The sequence below is a fragment of the Lathamus discolor genome, chromosome 11, assembly GCF_037157495.1.
Source record: "Lathamus discolor isolate bLatDis1 chromosome 11, bLatDis1.hap1, whole genome shotgun sequence".
Classification (NCBI taxonomy): Eukaryota; Metazoa; Chordata; class Aves; order Psittaciformes; family Psittacidae; genus Lathamus; species Lathamus discolor.
Window position 1 is genome coordinate 2,518,060 of NC_088894.1, and position 19,928 is coordinate 2,537,987.

The following is a 19,928-nucleotide window of genomic DNA, read 5'->3' on the forward strand; positions in this document are numbered from 1 at the left end:
GCCCCGGCTGTCTGTCATTTATTCAGCAGCATTATATAATGCGCTGTTAGGATCACTGACTGTGCACCTTCGGAGCAGCAAAACGCTTCTCCCTTTTACCCCTTGAATAGAGGAGACACACGGAGTATCCTCAAATACTCCCTTTCTCCCGCTTGCAGTTTAGAGCCTTGAAAACTAAAATCAGAAGGAGATGGAGAGCCTGGGTTTTGCTTCAACGCAGGGCTGTTTGTAGCAGTGGGAGCCAATCCTATTGCCCCAGGGTTGGAAGTGATGTGAGAGCAGTGCTGGGCCTTTTAACCCCCCCCCCCCCCAAAAAAAAAACACAATGATGGTGTATTTATATCGGCATGGTGTCCTTGTGAAGCACACATTGGGGTTGGATCCAGCAGTACAGGCATTTTAAACCACATTGGGCCTGAGCTGCCACTCCTGAAGGCAATAGCAAATGCAGGCAGCTTGAAGTCTGTGGTTTGGGGGCTGTTATTTTTCTCTTGAAACATTATTCTCTTCCTTTTCCTCTCTTGAAGCCCAGAAATCAATGCTGTTGAAAGATCCCCAATGGATAGGTTTCTGAAGTGTTCTCTTTATTGTCTGTTTTACTGCTTTTTTCCCCGATTTCTCCTGCTCTTTGACAGGAGTTGCTAGGGTGTTTGGAGCAGGGAGGACACATTGATCTCGTTGCTGAGGGACATGGGGCAAACCATCCTGGCTCCTTTCTGAGTGTGCCCATTGCATTGGCTGTGGTCATGGTCCAGCGTTAAGGGCTGTATTTACCCCAAGGCAGTGGGTGCTTTAGGGGTCCAGGTGGATGGAGGACTTGAACTCAGTGGGCAGATATAAATCAGAGCTCAGTTGGTTTTAGTCTTTGGGGGGGAAAAGACTGATTTGGTCTTGCTTTCTAAACCAAAAGCCATTTAATTAATTCTCTTTGAGTCTTCCTGCAGAGCCCTCTGTTATTTTGTGCTTTAATAAGGCTATAAAGAGCAAATTGTACAGCAGAAACAGGCTGTAAATGTCTTATATTGGGGGATTTGACTTTCTTGATGCTTCTAGGAGCCGGGACAGCAGCGGCTAGATTGCATGGTCCTGCTGCATCAACCCTCAGACCCTGCCCTTTGTCAGAGTACAAAACTTGGATCTGAGTGTAAAATTCCTTGCAATTTGGACTGCTCTCATAGAATCGTGCTGCAAACGCACATAGGAAACATTCATCTGTTTCTATATACGTAGATACAGTTATTGCTGCTGAAGCATGTTTATTGAACGTCTCAGCATGTTTATCAATGATGGATGAATCATTGATATTTTTAATACCCATTCCCAAAAATACTACGCCAAATGTGTTAGGCAGCGAGATCACGAACAGAGCCACACAGAGATCTAACCAGGCCAAATGCTTCTTTCTTACCTATAAAAACCCATGTTATAAGATACATTAGCTGTAAATTCCTAACAGATGGGGCTATAACAAGCTGTTAGAGAGCATCTCCTTTGCTGTGGGGATGCACTGCTAAAATAATGCCACGTGGCTGTCTGAGCCCTAACGAAACTGAGACGAGCTGGAGGAGGAGGCCGTCATCTGTCTAGGTGTTGATGTCCTGCTCATCACCAAGAGATCTAGTCAAGCAGTTGACCCCCCCTTAAACTCACTCAGCTCTTCTGCATATTTACAGAGGCATGAATGCTATGAGGAGAGTTTCCTCTTGTTAGACACGCGCCTTTGCTGTCCTGAACATTTCACAAGTGATTTGGAGATGGTCTAGAGAGCAGAGGGCAGGAGAGATTTTAGGTCATTGGTGGCAGATTATGGAGTGTGTTCTGTTGAGGGTTCTTTCCTCTCTCCCACTTTTTCAGGTGCCGGAGTCGTGTGGAGAGCGAATGAGATTTTATACATTCTGTGACTGAACTATCATACGTTCTGCATGCACATGCAGAGCTGTGGTGTAGTGTGTGCACAGTTATGGGAATGTATATAAGGAGCAAAATGTACACAGGCATATATAGGTATATTTATATACTTGGATGATGAGCAAACCTCTTTCAGTGTAGGAAGAATTGAGGGATAGGTCCTTTTCCCAGGAAAGGAGCTTGACTAAATAACTGAAAAAAACAACCATTAGAATTGCTTTTATTCAGAGGTGACATATTTCATTAACCCCGAGTAGCCCCTTAAAACAATTCCACTACTCACTCTGCCTTAGGAATACGCTCACACCTATGCTGCATTTGAAAAGACAATAAATGTGTTTCCCTGTTTTTATAGCATACGTTGGCCTTAATCTTGTGGTGCTGTCCCCGTCCCCAAACAAACCGGTCTTCTGATGCCCTGTAAGTCATTGCCCCATAATCCTATAATTAAAAGAAGGATTACGTCTAGTGTAACACGTGCAGGATGCATCTTTGCATGATGCTCATGTTGGGCTCATTACCTGGATGGATGTCTCAGTTGCCCCAGGCAGGAGGGACACAGAGGGCTCCCCAAGCTCCCTTGACCTCTGCTTTGGCAGTCTGAAGGATTTTGGTCTACCATTTTTTGGGCTGTTTGCCCTCAGACTGAATGAGGATCAGGAGTAAATTTAAATGCTCACTAAAAATCACATAAAAATATTATTTGCTTGTATTTTATTAACCAAATCCATGAAACTACCATCCTGAAGTCAACTGTGCATCATTCTTTAGAGGTGCGGATTTCATATTTGAAGCTCAGCCCCAGCTGCTGGGTTTGGGCTCTGCTGTATTAGTGGGTTGAACTTGCTCTTCGCTGCATTCAGCGCTGGTGCAGATGCAGCAAGGCTGGGAAATGGGCCCCCTCTGTGTGACTTGTGAATAATTCAGGTGCCTCCAAATCCCACAAGGGAATATCTCTTTTTCCTTTTTTTAACTAACACCTAATCAGCCCTTGGCACACAATGCCATGAGAGTTTAATGAGATGCCAAAAAGAGCCATCTCTAAACAGCTGCAGATTGAGCCCCTGTGTGTAAAATACATCATTTTGTGTATGAGTGTGTTTATGTGTATATACAAAGCACACAAACGTAATAAAAGATTTGGGGACAATATTCTTGTGGATGCTTTAAGAAAAGGGGGATTCGAATGAATTTGGTGCGACGTAGCTGATAGGCTTTTCTGAAAGCCATCTTCTGAATCTTCAAGATGTCCTTGTTTATTTTCTTTGATTGTGCTTTGATTTAAAATTCTAGGCTCATTAAATGCCATAAAAAGAAACATTTACATAATTTACAAGCTCTTTATATGAACATTTTAATAAAAGAACACACCTTTAAATCAAATCACAAAGGCATATGACATCTTTGAAGGAGAAACTTATATTCCCAAACACAATAAACAGTCTTCTATTACTATGTTAATTTGGAAAACAGGTCATGGGAAATTAAATTGCTTAAAATAGGTCACCAATTATAACTCTGCATTCTATTAAAGCAAATGCATCTCTGAAATCTTTATTAGTTTATTTTAATTAAAGGCAGAAAAATATTCAGTGTTAAATTATTGCCATTTGTATGTTTTACATTGATATGGACACACGTTTATTATGCAGCGTAAAATGCTGCACATCTTTGTCATTATGACGCTTGTATTGTTCTTAGTTACTTTACCCATAAAGTAAGTCTATCATAATGTTGTGTTTCAGATATAAATGGAGGTGATCCAAATGAAGTAATGGTGCAAATTTAACTTATTCATTTATAAAAGGAAATACAAACCCAAGAGCTGTGTTTTAAAATAGTTACTGACCTTAAAATAGTGTAGGAAAAGCCTGAATTCCATTTGTATCAGGTGCTCACACACAGTATTGCAGTTCATATGTTCCTAAATTAGATATATTGGGGTATATTCCCCATTGATGTTCTCTCATCAATTCATTAATAGCAATGGTAATTATTGTATAAGCCTATGGTGAGAGCCAGAATCGACCCCTCATGCCTGTGTTTGCAAACACCATTCCCAGATTATAGCTGCAGCCTTCAACAGAGGTTTAAATGAATGAGTTGAGTGTCTAAATCCCCTGGGCCATGCTGAAACCCCAGAGTCAGTGTAAGTGCAAGCGCAAGCACACTTATTCCTGCACAGACTGAGCTGAGAGGCGTTAGGACAGGCTTAAATATAATCTATTCCTTTGGGCTGAAAGAGGGTTCTAAGGTGGGTTTAGCATCAATAAACAGCAGAAGTGTGTAAAGGAGACTTTCACCAGCAGAGTTTATAGGATCATGTTTAGGAACTGTTCATGAACGTACTTTTGCATGAATTCACTTTATGTTCTTGTGTTGAATATGGTTGCCCAGCCTGTCTGGAGAAGGTCACCACGGTTCCCTAAAGCTGTTTAGAAGTGGTTTTTCCAGATGCCACAGAGGAATTTTATGCTGTAATCCTTCCAAATCAGGCTGATAGTCTTGGAAGGTCCAAAGAATTAACAAAGAAATATAAATGCTCCTTGGTTCAAATTTAGTCTCCTTTCATGCTCAGTGGTCTCTAGACCCCAAGAGTCCTCTGCTTGCTTGTGGGGCTGTTTGTAAGCCCTTCTGCAATCTCCTAGCTAGCCTGGTGGGAGGGCAGCAGCTGGACAGGGTCTTCTTCAAGGTAAGGTCAGACCTGTGCCTTCATCCTTTGCTCAAATTCTTGTCTTCTGCAAGAGGAGGAGCAGGCAGTTTTGTTGCTCAGTCCTCTTCTGTAAAGGCAGAAAGCAGAACAGGACGGCAGTTTTGGTTTCTTGCCAATGGAGTCACCTATAGATTTCTTGTGAGCGATTTTTTCCTTCTTTTAGCTGCTCAAAGCACATCCTTAAAAGAGGCTCAAGAGATCTTCAAGTCTAAACAATAAAAGACCTATTACTTACCTAGGAGACCAACAACAGCTCTCAAGGGTAAACCCACATTAATTATGTATTTGAGCATTTGTATGTTATGCATTTAGATAGCACGGGTGTTATTTACTGAATAGCTGGTAATGGCTGGGAAGCGGTTGTGATGATCTAGGGTAAATACGAATGTCTGAGGATTGAGGCGAAGCAGCGGGACACAGAAGCTGGTGATGGAGCACCAGGTATCTCACCTCCCTTCCCTGGCTGGGCTGTGCCTACTGCTGATGTTTTGTCAGTCTCAGGAGGATGTAAACATGAGTGGTGCTAACAGAAAGCCACATGCTTTTGCTGTTAAGGTCCTCAGAGTGTTTTGTAGCCAGAGTCTCACCTTTCAAACCTTTTAAGCTGTATTTGGTTGTCACAACGGGAAGGAACGCTTGTTCGTGTGTGAGTCCCTGGAAGATGGGAGCTCCTGGAAATTCAGATGTAAAATTGCCTGCATTGCCTTAAAATCCCAAACCAAACCACATATGGTGCTCCTGTCTGAATGCAGTGCTTCCTCTCTGTAGAAATTCACGAAGGTTTCACAAAGGATTATAGAATTTCACAAGGGGTTGCTACCAAATATTGCCATCTCCTTCACCAGAGGAAGGCAAAGCAACCAGTGTCAGCATGTCAGATTGGTGGCAGAGCCACAAATAGAACCTAAACCCCAGCCTGGTGCCGTTGACTGTGTTCCTGCTGTCACAAATCTGGATTCAGCAGAGACTCTTGTAGAGAAATCATCCCTCTGCAAATCCATCTCTCTCAGGGCACTGGCTGGTAGGAAGAGAGGTTTAGTTTGGTCAGTCCTCCCTCCCTTCATTTTGCACTAAGAGGTGTTTCCAAAAGAGATGCTCACTTGCTGAATGACTCTGTTTTCCTAATACTTATTCAAATGCAGTGTTGTAAATACGAATTAGATGGGTTTATGAGGATAACTCTTATTAGTGACTATGCAGCTGTTATATCAGGTAGCAGTAAAACAGAACAAGCAAATCTACAAAAATTAAGAGCCATCAAGCACTTTTGTTGAAGCTCATCTGGAATGAAATTTGCTGAGGCTACATGAAAATGCATTATTACTTCCCTGGAATAGTGTATATGTATTTCTTCCCACCTTTCTTACAGCTGGAAGCAGTTCCTTGCTTTCAATGAAGATATAACTTAAGTTACATTTATTATTGATAGCATTTATCAACTCTATTTTTCTCTGTGGACCTGATACTCTTTCTGTTAGAGCCAGTGAGCCTTTACAATTCGGTTTGCAGTTTTGACTCTGATTGAGGAATTTGCACAGACATAAGGGGTCTCATATCACAGGGGTTGCTTGATATGACTTAAGAGTAATGGGTTGCACGATTGGGTCCAAAGATGAGATGTGTTCTCTAAAGTCCTCAATCAAGAAAATACTTCTTTCTGAGAGGCACTGGAACATATGTCAGCATGTCACTGCAATCAGTGGGATTTAAACGTGCTTAAACTGAAGAATCATCTCAAATATGGATGCTTTTCAGCCTGTTCCTAAATGATTTCTTGAACTGCAGTTTGGATCTGCTGATTTTTACACTGAACTCATAAAAATTGTTATATATTCAGTACAAAATACAGTCAGTTGAATGTGTTCACCAAGTCCGCAGCTTCAGTTCTGTATTTCGGGTTTTGTTTGTTTTAACTTGCAGGGTATCGGCTTTGGATTTGGTTTTAAGTCTTAGTCTCGGCACTTCAAAATGAAAAAGTTTAAATTATACAACTGTGCAAACAGCATTACTCTAATCTGCATAAAGATGGGTGCAGAAGAGCTGTGGTATTAGCAATTCATTAATATGCAATGAAAAGCTTATTTGCACTTTGTCTAAAAGTAACAGTAACTTCAGCTTCACTCTCATTTGCATAAATGATACGGCACAAGACTAAACCACTCCGATAATAGTCCTTAATAGGATAATCATTTAAAGATTTTACGTATAGGCTACTGAAGTGTCCATTTAGGCACATTGGAGTTAACGCACAGCATACAGGCAGGAGGATCACATTAAGGAATGTCCTAATTTGCTGAATCCTGTTTCTCAAGCAGAGTTTACAGAGGTCATTTTTCATGAGCCACTTAAATCGTAATATTTCATTATAAACATGAAAGGCTTCTGTATGGTGGGGATCATAAAAAGGCATCAAAGCTACTCCATGCTTGTATTTGCTGTCAGCTTGGACCACTGGTGGGCTGGGGAAGCATCGTCCCTAATTTTCAGTCATGAGAATTTTAAGTGTATTTATAGCTTCATACCAGCAAAGCTCAACATGTAATGGTGCTGCTAAACCCGTGTGAACAACCAAAATAGTCTTCCCTAGAGGTCTGCTTGCCCTCTAGAATATATAAATCCTCACCTCTAGTAGATAAACAGTCTTTGCTCACCACAATCCTGCTGCTGAGAGTTGCAGTGTGGATCTAGAGAAAGCAGCCTCCAAAAGCTGCTCTTCTTAGGCTTCTCCAAGAGATTTTGGTGTGTTTTTAACTTGTGCTCATAATCCTTTGGAGGTTTTTGGGATGGGATGCACTGGGCTGCCAGGATTGAGCCCCTTCACCAAAACATTTAATCATTCAGTGTTTAAGAAAAACATGCTTAATTTCAGCTTTAAACCTGGCCTTAAACCCAGCTGGCTTCACTGGGCATGTTCGTCTGCTGAATGCAGAGCCCATCCCTGTTCTGTGCTGGGTGGGAAGAGGATGCTCAGGGTTGAAAAAATCGGCTTTAGACAGGCAGTGGCTGCAGGGGGATGGATCAGGTACCTTCCCTTTGCTAGTTTTTAGCAGAAATACCTTTGTTTTCTGAGGCACACACCAACTGCTCCCCGATGGCATTTTGCAGCTTAACCTGTGAATTGCCTGCTACAAAACTCCTTGCCTTTTCCTCTGGTGCTGGCCCCTGTGGTGGGTGCACAGTGGGATCACAGCTCTTCTGCACTTGCATTGCTAGCGTGAAAGCAAAGATCCTTTGAAACGAGACGTGGGTAACAAAAGGAATCACACTGATCTCAGTGCTGTTTCCCGTGTGCATTTAAATGGTGAAACTTGAAGGAACAAAGCTGAAGGTGTTGCCTGTTGCAGAAGGGGAAGACAACTGTGAAAAGCTTGTTTTAAAAGTGTAGCAGCTCCAACTCCCTCCTCTCTTTCCCTTCCCTTGGTCTAGCAATATTTCAGCTTCAGAGCTTGCTCTGGAACAGCACTGGCCACTCACTAATGTCAGAGGCTTCAGAGCTGCTGATGGGTACTGTTACATCCTTTTAGGCAAGGTTTTCCTGTCGGAAGGGATTTTTAGTGACGCGAAACCATTGATTTCTGTGTGTTTGGCTGCTGAGTTGCATGCGAGAGCCTAATCAAGCCTAAATGTCTCTAACTTTTTGTAATACTCACAACCTCTCCGCAGATGAACTCTGATCTGAAATATTCATTTTGGTGGCACATCTTAATTGCCTTGCAATTATTTCTGAAGTTACTCTGAGTGCTTTTCCTTTGCTGCCTCTACATTTCCCATCGACACTTACAGCATTCTTTAAATCATATGGTGCTCAGATACCATGGTGATGGTTGACATTATTATGGGTGACCTCTTTCTTTTGGCCTCGGACAGCAATGGCTGACAATAGAGAAGAGCTTTTGCTGTTCCTGTGTTAGGATATGTGGGTGTTTTACAGTCCACACGTGAGATGGTGGGTGCAGCTTAAACCAGGGATTTGAAATCATAAAGCAGGAAGAATAAAGTAAGTCAAATGTGCAAATGCCGGTATCAGAGGCTCAGCTGATTTCTTGACACTGCCATCAGCAATCCCTGACATCACGAATTCCAGTTACAGGGAAAACAGATGACACCATTTTTGCAGGGGTGGAATATGTATCTGCTGAGAAAGCACTGTGATTTTCTGCCTTGGCTTTGTGTGTGTGCGAGCACGTACTGGGTGGGGAAGGGTTAGATTGTAAAAGCTTTTGCTTCCGTAGCACAAATGTCTTGATATAGTCTTGTAGGAAAAAACCAGGGTAGAAAATTCAGCCTGCAAGCATGATCTCATAGGGGTGTCTGTCAATTCATTTTTCAGCATAATAAACGTATGTATACACACAAACACAGAGCCGATGTTTCCCTTTGGACTCCAGTATTATCACTACTGTATGCGCAACAGCCCTGGTCAAGCACAGGAGAATCAGCTGTCAAATTCTACAGTACGGATGTGTCCATAAACCCAAAAATCCTTATTAAAAACCAAGCAAAACAAAAAGAATCTGAGTCAAATTCCTGATGATTGTATTTGACCATGAGTAAGGTTTGGAATTTGCAGCCTGAACCTTGGACACTGGGAGCTGGAAGAGCAACTGCTAAGCTGGCAACCCAGCCGGCAGCTCCACTCCTGCGCTGAATGTTTAAACATCCTCAAAACAGAATGAATTTTTCATCTATCACTTCGGCAAACAATCTGGCTCCTGTGTGCTGAGGGGATGAACAGCCAGGCGTGTGGGATCTTAATGGGAAAAGACAAGGAAGCATGAAGTGGTGCTTTTTAAAGAGTGTGAGAGGAGCCCATCTCGCTCGCATTTCAGGATGTCAAGAGTTGCATCTCGCAACAGCGCGACTTAATAAGTGTTCCCTTTGCCTTCTGTGATGTCTCCTGTGCCGACAAAGGGCTTTTTGCTCAGTGTAGTTTTAGGCTAGAGGATTTTGCTTTGCATTTTGGAAGCTCCCGCCTGATTTAGAGAGGCTGTGACAATGTCTACTGAGCTACCGCTTCCCTGGCTTATCTTGTATGTGATGCAGGAGGCGCTGATAGAGCATGTCAGCACACACCTTCCCTTCTGCAAGGCTGTGATGGAGGTGTCCAAAAGATGGACCATCTCCCAGCTCCCTTCTGTTGCAGAAACACAGGCAAGAGAGAATATTTATAGACCCGAAAACCGCTCTTTACAGTTCCCACCCCATTTCTTGCTTCTTTTTAATCGTTTTTCTCCGTATTGGTGACTAACTATCAGCTTGGCTTACTATTTGTAGCGCTCCGATTGTTGTAAAAATAGCAAATTTCCAATTTTATTTCTTCTATTTTTCTATTTCTGTTTTATTTTTGTGCTCTCAAGATTTTAAAATTCATTTCCTATTTAAAGAAAAGTTGTTAGAGCAATGTGACTCTGCAGATCTGATCCTTTTGTTGTCCTGATTCAAAAGTCCTACACATGCTAGCTGGTCCATATTTAAGAAGGCTTGTTACGCGATCAGTTATAGAGACTAAAAGCAAGGAAGCTCCTGATCACTGATAACACTTTTGAGGTAGGACAAATGTGCCATTCAAACTATACTACTACTAACAGTAACAAGAACAATAACAAATTATCCAGGGAAAAACATGCGGGATAGAATTAACAGAAAATAAGTTATTCTTACATTAAATTTTAGGAAAAAGTAACTTTAAAAATGTATGCAAAAATATTTCAGCATATACACACTGTGTTTGCCGCTATTTCTCTGAGAGTTTTGCTTTGGCAAGGAAGGCTTGACAGGTTCATGCAGTCTTGATGATGGAGATGTAGTCTCTGGCTTGTCTGCTCTGGAGAAGGTGCTTAGATGCAGTGTGTGCGGATTAAACACCAAATGATGTAGCAAGGATTTGGTCAAAGACCTGTGAAAAGTTTGCATATTACAGGACCACGGTTTCATGCCAATCTCCAAACAAGTGACAAAGAGATGGGGCTGGAAGAATCCTGTTGGTACAGAGCAGGCTGTGACCAGCACTTGGTGGATACGAGAGCAGCAACAGTGATTCATTTCATTAACAGCAGCCTCTCTGGCTGCTGAGGCTGATGCCAGTAGCTGCAAAGAGCTGCTTGGGGTAGTAAAAGTTAATGGCACATGTGGCTGTGCAGGATGGGGCTTCTGGAGCAGCTTTTCTTGGGAAAGCTCTCTTTTATGCATGTGCTTATGCTCTCGCCATTTCAGTCTCAATGCCTGGAAAAGAATTTATATATCAGAACTACATGCTCCAAAAATACACCCTAAAAAATCAAGTGCGAGGCATTAGCATCCCCTCGTAATCTCGTTTTTATGGTTCCACAAGCATACGCTGCCAGTCTTCAACTGCAGCCAGCACGCTGCAAAGCAAGGAGAGGGATACCCCTGGTATGTAAGAGCTTGGCCAGAAATAGGCAATGGCTTTGCCCACCCGCAGCACCCTTGGTGATTTCCTCCAGTACTCAGTACAGTCGTCGGTATGTGCAGTGCATTAGTTAATTACAACAGCACAGAGATTCATTGCAAATTGTTCCTAGTTAAAACTGAAAATTCACTGGAACAAGGAGTGCTAATTATATTCCACTTGTTACTGCTGTGTCTAGTTAATATTCCAACAGCTGCTTTGGCAAGATAATGATGGCTCCAGCAGAAATTACTGAACAAATAGATTTTTAAATCAGTAACAACATATTTACCAGGATTTTTTTTTCCCTCTTCATACACAAAGTTAAGCCCTGCCAGAGTTGAGCATTCATAGTCACTGAAAAGTAGAGATAAAAAAAAAAATCAACATTGCCATTATTGTGTTAATTTGGCACAATTCAGGAAAAAAAAAATAAAACTAAGCAAGAAAATATTATTGATAAATAAATGTTTCTGTCCTTTATAGGGTATAGTGCTCTTCTCAGGTTCATAAAAGCAGTGTAGATTTATGGTCGGCCATACTCAGACAAATGCCCAGCGTTGCTAAAGACAGTGCTGAGGATGCAGCTGGACCTCTGCATGGGACCACTGCGGTACGACGGGGATTTGGCTGCTGCTCACCCAGGGCTGCTCCTTTTTCATCACTGCTGAGATGTGCAAATGGATTTTAAAATTGCAATAGTGGCATCATGCGTCTCTTACTGCTCTTAGAAATGCGGTTTAGGCATTCAGGAGGGACTCAGGTTTCTGATGCCTGCTTCTAGCACAAGGTTTCTTGAGTACCCTACAGCAAAGTCTTTCTTTTCCTGTGGACATTTAAAGCCCTCAGACTCACTGCACAAACCATAGTGCGGATCTTGCTCTTCCTCTGCCGCCTGAGTAATGAAGTTAAATGTCCGTGAGACCTTGTGAGGCAAAGAAATATTTCCATTAAAGCTGTGGACCCATGCCATGGTAAAGGCAGGAGCTGCCTTCTCTGCTCTGGAGGAGTGGTGGAGGTTGTTTGGGATCTGCATCTTAGAACCATAGCATCCCAGACTGGTTTGGGTTGAAGGGAAGTTAGAGCTGATCCAGCTCCAACCCCTGCCATGGGCAGGGATCCCTTCCGCTGGAGCAGCTTGCTCCAAGCCCCTGTGTCCAACCTGGCCTTGAGCACTGCCAGGGATGGGGCAGCCACAGCTTCTCTGGGCACCCTGTGCCAGCACCTCAGCACCCTCACAGGGAAGAGCTTCTGCCTAAGATGTCAGCTCAGCCTCCCCTCTGGCAGATTAAAGCCATTCCCCCTTGTCCTATCTTAACCCACAGCACATGCAGCGCAGAGAGACTCTTCAGGCAAACGTTTCAGCTGGCATCTAACACACCAGCACTTGTGACCTGAAACTAATCCATTCTGTGCCTGAAACAGACAGTGTTTTGGGACTTTGGAGTCTCAACATCTCAGCCTATGCAGGCGCTCAAAGCCTCCTGCAACTGGACTCAGAGCCTGTCCATGTGCTGCAGCTTGGACCAGCGCTGTATCCAAGCAGTAATGCACAGCTGCGTTCCAGCAGGACACGTGCACACTATCAGCCTGCTTCTGTGCCTGGTTATACCCAAGACAACCCATCTCTAACGTGTCCAGGTTTCCATCAATAGAAGAGCATCTGCCTTGCAGAGGCGTGTAAGGCACCAGCACCTTCATCCTGCCCTCTGGGTAACAGAGGCTCAGCGAGGTGGAGGGAACCACCTAAGCTCACACTGAGGTTGTCACCTAACCAAGGGTAGATCTCAGGCTTTGTCACCCCTCCCATCTTGTGTCCTTCTCTCCAGGCACATACAATAGCCTGTGCCTATGAAAAGATGCAGGACATTTTTTAATGAGTCGTGAACAAGAAGTTCAGCTGGTGCTGAATGTTTCAAATCAGAGGCAAAACAAACATGCTGGAGTGTCTGGGGTTCTTTTTAATGGATAGCACAGCTTCTGGTTTATTATTACTGCTATTACAGTTTGCAGCTGCAAAATGATCTGAAATTTCAATAGCAGCATGCCTCTTCATGCTGCTACAGGAACGTATATGCTCAGTTTGTATGAATCGACGTGCCCCTCTCATCCAACCAGGCGGGAGCTCTGGATCACACCATTTTCTAATTCATCTCCCAAAAAGGGGAAGAGAGAGGCTTTAACACCTCAGCTAACAAGGGGGAATGTTTAGTAGTGCTACCACTGAGCGAGCTTCTCCTTTTCGAGGGAGAGCATGCAGCAGGGCTGCCTTGCTGGAATTACTTCCATTTTCAATTAGTTTTCTTCAGAGAGAGGATTTTCTTCCCACTTAGTCATAACACTGGGATGTGTTAAATAAATTCACTCCAGGTTCTTCCCTGTCTGGCAAAATAATTTGTGAATCAAGGTGGGGGGAGAAAAAAAGATCTAGTTAGCAGCAATTGAACATACAAAGTGGGGTAACCAGTAGCTCTCTGCTGCTGAGCCAACATTGATATATGTCCTACGGTGTCTTGTGGGAGGCTTCTAATTGCAATATGAGTTTTGTGGAGTAACCTACTGGGAGAAGGGGAGAACGCAATTGCTTATCAGTTTATCATTACAACCTTTTATTAAGGTTTTTTTTAATTAAAATGGAGCGACAAATGTACACTCTTATCCCTATAAGCAATCTTATCTAGTGTGACTGCTGCTATATTAGTGAACTAAATCCTCTTGATTACATTGGATGTGATCTTATGAAGTATGACAGCTTTACATATTAATAATAGGAACTGTCTGAATAGGCTGTCGCATGACCCTCTTCTCTGCGCCTCTCCACCAGCACAGTTTTAATCTATTTATCTCAGTCGCTTCCCAAGATAAGCTGTCATCCTCGCAGGAAAGTACAGTTGTCCCCATGTCACAGATGGGGACAGGAAGCACAGAGTCCAAGGAAGACCTTGGACCAAATTCCCAACTCCAACACTTTCACCAGAGCCCCATTGTCCTGGAGGCTGCAGATCAATCCCTCGCTTCTTTAGAGGTGCAGAGCAGGAGGGACCCATTTTATTCTCCTGATCTCAAACTGAATCTCCTGGTGTTGCCAGCACCTAATTTCTACTTGTATGAGATGAGCAACTGCTTTTGTTTAGTCACTTACGCAGCACCAGGAGCAGGGGGCTGTTCTGGGTGACTTGCATGTGCAAAGGTGCACCTAAAATGGGTGTGCAAGTGACTTGGTGGGTCCAGGTGGTTCCATGCTCTTTGTTAAACTGTTTTTGACTAGCATTGCCCTGACTGAGAAAATGAATCTCTGTGGCGTGAAGGGAGTGATGAAGGATGGAAAAGGCTCTTGTCTGCTAGCTCATTTGCTTGCCTTCTTTCTTTCACTCTGAATTAGGATTCCCTTTAGTCCAAGAGAAACCAGAGACACCAGCAAATGAAAAGGAGGCATGGGATGTGTGATGCAGTTCAACTGTTGTAGGGCCCTCAAATCATCAATGAAGCTAGAAGTGATCTCTGAAATCCTGCACCCACCATCAAGCCAAAGAGAGTCTCAGGCACTTACAGGCTTCTGTGATTGTGTCTAAATTGGGGTCTGAACGTCTCTTCCTACTCACAACTCCACGTTGCAGCATTGTTCCATTAATGCTCTATTCCTGTATCATAGAAAGTCTGGGGGAGGTTGTGCTCTGGTTTACCCTTACAGATAGTGGTACCGTGCTCTGTAACATCCATTCACTTCTCATCTTTGCATTTTAGAAGGGCTTTTCATTAGTATTTCTACATTAATTTCATTTTGTTATTTCAAACTTCACCTACTTAACAGGAATGACCTGCTTTAATAATGATATTTCATTAACTACCAGCAACTAAAAGAAATAGCCTTGTTTCCTTAGACATTCGCTAGCTATTACAGCAGTATTCCACACATGTTTATGTGGGGTTTATGATTCCTTTCAACCAGGCTAGTTCAGAGCACCTGGAACACCAGCACTGGTCTTTGTAGGATAAAGTAGATGAGCAGTGAGGTTTGCTTTCTGCACATGCAAAAAGATGCATGAGGAAATGTGCCAAATAGGCCAGAGGAAAAAAATACATCCAGGGATATTGGAAGCACTGATGCCCAATGGCTCATCCAGGTCTTGGTGGGGGTTTTGGTTGATGCAGCTTGACCATAGTATTTGTAACCTACTCACACCAATGATGCATCTTATAAGTTGCTGAACATTTGGACACCTGGGAAGTGTAACTGCTTAGGTAATGGTCTAATAGATGGTTTTAGAGAGAATCCAGTTGTGGGAAAGTGGCTATTAAATAAAACTAACAATAAACCCTCTGTACTCAGATTTGAACATAAATCTCTCTACCTGTGACAGAATGTATCAGCATCAAAAAGTCATTATAAATAATCAAGTTCAAAGAAATATTTTTAATACTTGGGATAAAGTTGATTAAGAACTGAAGCTGCCTTCTCCCATGATTCCTCCTCTGCTTTAACAAATAACAACCGAGCACTGAATCTAAAGGGCCTCAGATGCCCCAGCTGAACGGTTGACGTGAATAATGGTTATGGCCCCACGTAATACACAGGGATCATAAACAGTTAATCTTCACCAAAAGGGAGAGTGAAATATTGTTTGATATCATTTTTAATAAAGAGAATAAATTAGGCTTTAAATATCATAACACATCTTTAAATGCTGGTTACAGCTCCTGCACGCAGAGCGAATTAGCAACTGAATAAGTGTGTCAGGGGTTATCGGCTGAATTATTACCTCCCGGTCCACTTTGCATTATGCTGGCCGTTGTGTCCATGGCAGCTAGCAAGCTGGCCACCTGCTTCCGATGCCTGTCCAGATAACCAGCTTTGTCTGATGAATTAAAATGGTGCCTTTAATCTTGTAGTTAATTCCTAATTCCACTAGTAACAGCAGTCACGTGAGGGGCGAGAGCATTGTTCTCCTCTATTTACTTATTGATATTTTAGGGTTTGATGATGTCCGATCTCCCTGCAATGGCAAATTTAACTCTTCAGGTCTGGCCTGGGAATGTAAGAGCCACGGTGTTTTATTATCCACCGTAAACCCAGTGTTGGCAAACAAAAAAGGAAGGGGTTAAAACTGAATGCAGTGCACACGTCCCTTCCCTCTGGCTGTGCATCAGATTGAATTCTAAGAAAGATTGATGGTGGGCTTTAAAATTAATTGCAAGTACGGTTGTTATTATTAATACACATGCATATAGATCTAATAACGCTACGCAAGTTTTAGAAATAACCATGCTATGAGAAGGTAAATTAGAAGTAAATGTATAGTTTGGTTGTATTTATCAAATAATGCCCACCTTTGTTATAATGCTGCCTTCAAGAGCAAGAAATAGTCGTTAGAGCAGTTGATGTGAGGAGGCTGATTATGTTGGGGGTTTAGGCAATCCATGAGAAACATCTATTAGCAGTTCCCACAACAGCAACTGGGGGAAGTGATGTTGTTGCTCCTTGCATGGGGTCATATTTGTCATACACTTTGATCTATCCTGCTGCTTTAGGACCTCCGCAGACTCAGTGAGAAAATTCTGTCAGCATTGACTCGCAGTGCCTTGGTTTCCCTCTTTATACTTCATGATCTCGCCTGGAAGATCAGTGGCCAACAAGCCTCATGATAACTAATACATAACTCTAACATTAAAACTACCAAGAGATTGCACCCTTTCCTTTCTAAACAGAAGGACAAATGCTGCTACTAGGTATACTGGTGTAAATGCATGATGTCCCTGTGGAAGCCATTGGTAGTGTGATTCATCACTAAGACCAAGTATAAAAGGCAGCATGGTGCAAAGCCCCCAGCATGGGTGTGTGAGCTGCTGGAAACGTTGCTGTCACACCCAAGCAGTGTTGTAGCTCAAGCATTGAAGTGTGAACCCAACTATGCTGCTGGGACTCAGGTTTCTGCTCAGCATTTCTCTGTACTGTTCAGATGCAGCCAATTGGCACTCGGACAGGGATCTTTACGCCAGGTCCGTGACTTGCTCCAACACCAGCATCCTCCCTGTTCTGTCCTCTGGGAGGAAGCCCATGAATGAGGAGTGACTCCACCATCACCCAAGTTGTTCTGGCACTGAAGGCAAATCAGTTCCTGTATTTCTAATTCCTGCCCATCACACGCGTTATTAATTACTGCACCTAAAGCACATTTCCAGAAATATACACATTTCTCTGTCAGAAAAAAAAAAAACCACCAAACCCTACATTTTGCTCTGCATGGTTAAAAATGGGGCCAAACTTGAGCAGATCAGGAAAAAAATAGAACCGGAACAGTTTTCTTTGTCGAGAATTATTTGATCTTTTTATTTTTGAGGGGGAGGGGGGAAATCATAAACTTTGCATTTCAATGGATTTTTTATAAATCCATCTGTGCGCACACACTCACACACACAAAAAAGACTTTTCTGTTCTGTACAAGGCACAATTTAAGGCATCTTTCAGAAATAAAAGGCAGAACAAATGTTATTGTTATTCCCAATATACAGATGTTTATTCTTATCTTCCCCCCCCCCCTTCCTTTCTTTATTTCTACTACTGTCTTTTCAGTGACATCATAAGTAGGACTTGTCTCTTTATCATCTTGCAAAGACTTTTGTTTTCTGGGACAGGAGCCTATTATGTCGTCACACGCTGGAATAGGAATAATCTCCCCCCTTGCTTGGAAGTCTTAATAGAAGACAATGAAAGAAACCATATTGTTTTCTGCTGGCACTAAATAAAGGAAGCAAGGGAATCTGAAGGGGGGGGAAATTACATGAGAGAAGCAGTCACTCTGGCAGTTTTCTTTCTAAATTAATGTTTGGGGTAAAGAGGGAGAGGGTTTCCACACTGAATAGACAAGGAAGGACATCTTAATTGCTAGGTCAGACACCAGGCTGAATGGCACGTCAGGTGAGAGGACCTGATCCTGGAAGGAGCTGGGCACATGTAGGGAAATGATCTCTGCTCCTTACCTTGCAGTATCCGGCTGCTGTGGTTTGCCTTTGACACAAGGTGACATTTTGCTGATGCTGAGTTCTTGCCACCCCAGCTATCTGGATGCCGAAGCACTTGAACTGCTCCAGTGCTGGCCTGTCCTTTCCAGCTGTGCTGTACCTTCTCACAGCTGGATGAATGGGCTTTCAGAAGCAAGGAGGTACTTGTTGCTTTGCAAGTCCTTTCCTGAAACAAGAGAGCTGGCACAGCCTTGCCCTTCACTTTTCCCTCAATAGCCAGTGTCCAAGGGAACATCTGGAAAAATAAGAACTAGTTTGCCTATACCTTTCTCATGGTTACAAACACATACCTTCATCAGAATACAACTGTATTGTGACTGCAGGACCTAAATCTTCACTCTGGTTTCTGGGATGCTCTCCCCTTTGTCTTTCCTTAAAGCAATAAAGGGAAGGCTCAAACCCCCAGGGTAGGAACAAACCCTGGAAGATGAACCAGCCCCAAAGGGCAATGTCCACCTAAAGGCTTATTACCGTATGCATGTGTAAGTTATGATGATGAGCATCTGGGTCACCTTCTAGCTTGCTCTACCTTCTCCTTTCTCCCTCTGGTTAGACAGAAATGATTCATTAAAGAGGGTGATGCTGCAGGAGAAGAATACTTCGAATAGGGAGGATTTTGGCTTCCTGTGGGCAAACAGACTGGAACTACTGAAACAAAAGCAATTCTTTTTTTTTTTTTTTTTTTTTTCCTTTTTTTTTCTTTTTTCCTCCTCTCATCTGTATATTAGGAGACAAGCAGATAATCCCCTTACTTACTGTAACATTGTGCAGCAAAGAAGGCAATATAATAATATCATATGGGAATTCAATGTTCTTCACACCGTGGCTGCCTCTTTGGGAGTTACCGTGTCTAATGTGTTATCCCTTTTTATCTCTGATTTTCAGACATATTGAAGTGCTTGAAAAGGAAGATAATGTATACAAAATAAATGTACATTAAGCTAATACTGTGGCACAAGAGTGAGCCTTGAATCCCATTGGTTAAATAAACGCTATAGGAAGAAAGTTTGCATGGAAAGGGGACAAATTCTCTAGGATGGGCTTTGCTCCAGCTGGAGAGACCTCAGTTTGAGCAGGGCACCAGCTGGGAAGGAGAGAGATCTGTTCTCTATTTCTGTTCCTGCCATCGACCTGCTCTATGACCTTAACTCAATGCTTTGTTTTCTCACTCTTTAGCTAAAAATATCAGCTCACCTAAAAAGCAGCTTTTGCTTCTTGTTCTTTTGGAGCATGGCTTTGCCAACAGCCCTTGGAGCTCTCTACTCCCATGTACACCCCTCAGCAATAATGAAATCCCCTGGTTTCACCAAGTCCGGGGCTTCTGTGTGGGCCCGGTGAGATAGTGCTTGTGTTCTTCTCATTGCCTATAAGGGTTGGAACACAGCAGCACAGTGGTGTCACCCCCTCACTGGCAATCCTGGTTCAAAAGGGAAACCCACAACTCCCAAAGCATTACTTACGTCTTTTTTTAATCTAATGAATCACTCATATCTATAGATTGCATTGAAAATATCCTCCTGAGCAGCCCCATCAGCACTGAAGCTCATCCCTTGGAGAAAAGCAATCCCAGAGGAATTTGTAAGGTAGTATATAAGTAACATAGCACTAATGCATGAGCAACGTTTTCCATTGAGGTCAATATTTTCCACTAAGTTTGCTCTGTGTGTTCCTGTATCAAATGTTTTCATGCCTAGCTCTCAGAGAAAGCAAGGACTTTCATCTTAGAAATGTAATCTCTTCTCAATTGGCCTTAGCTCTGCTACGACTGTGAACAGTAACAGATGCAAACCTTATGACTCGGAGCATGTTGTGTGGGTTGCATAGAGCCACAGTGCACATTTCTGGCTGGGAGATGGTCACAGATGCTTTTCCAGAGGC

The 19,928-nt window shown here is 42.9% G+C and overlaps 1 long non-coding RNA gene across 4 annotated transcripts in view; it reads left to right on the forward strand.

The window, feature by feature from the left end:
* LOC136020548 (uncharacterized) overlaps positions 1-19,928 on the forward strand; it is a 75,202-nt gene that overhangs the window by 45,990 nt on the left and 9,284 nt on the right. For 3 of the 4 annotated variants that reach the window (XR_010615404.1, XR_010615403.1, XR_010615402.1), the window contains exon 3: positions 19,548-19,633. This is a non-coding gene — a long non-coding RNA (uncharacterized LOC136020548). Of the gene's footprint in view, positions 1-8,951; positions 9,876-19,547; positions 19,634-19,928 lie in introns of those variants that run through there. The other variant, XR_010615405.1, reaches the window with a different exon arrangement.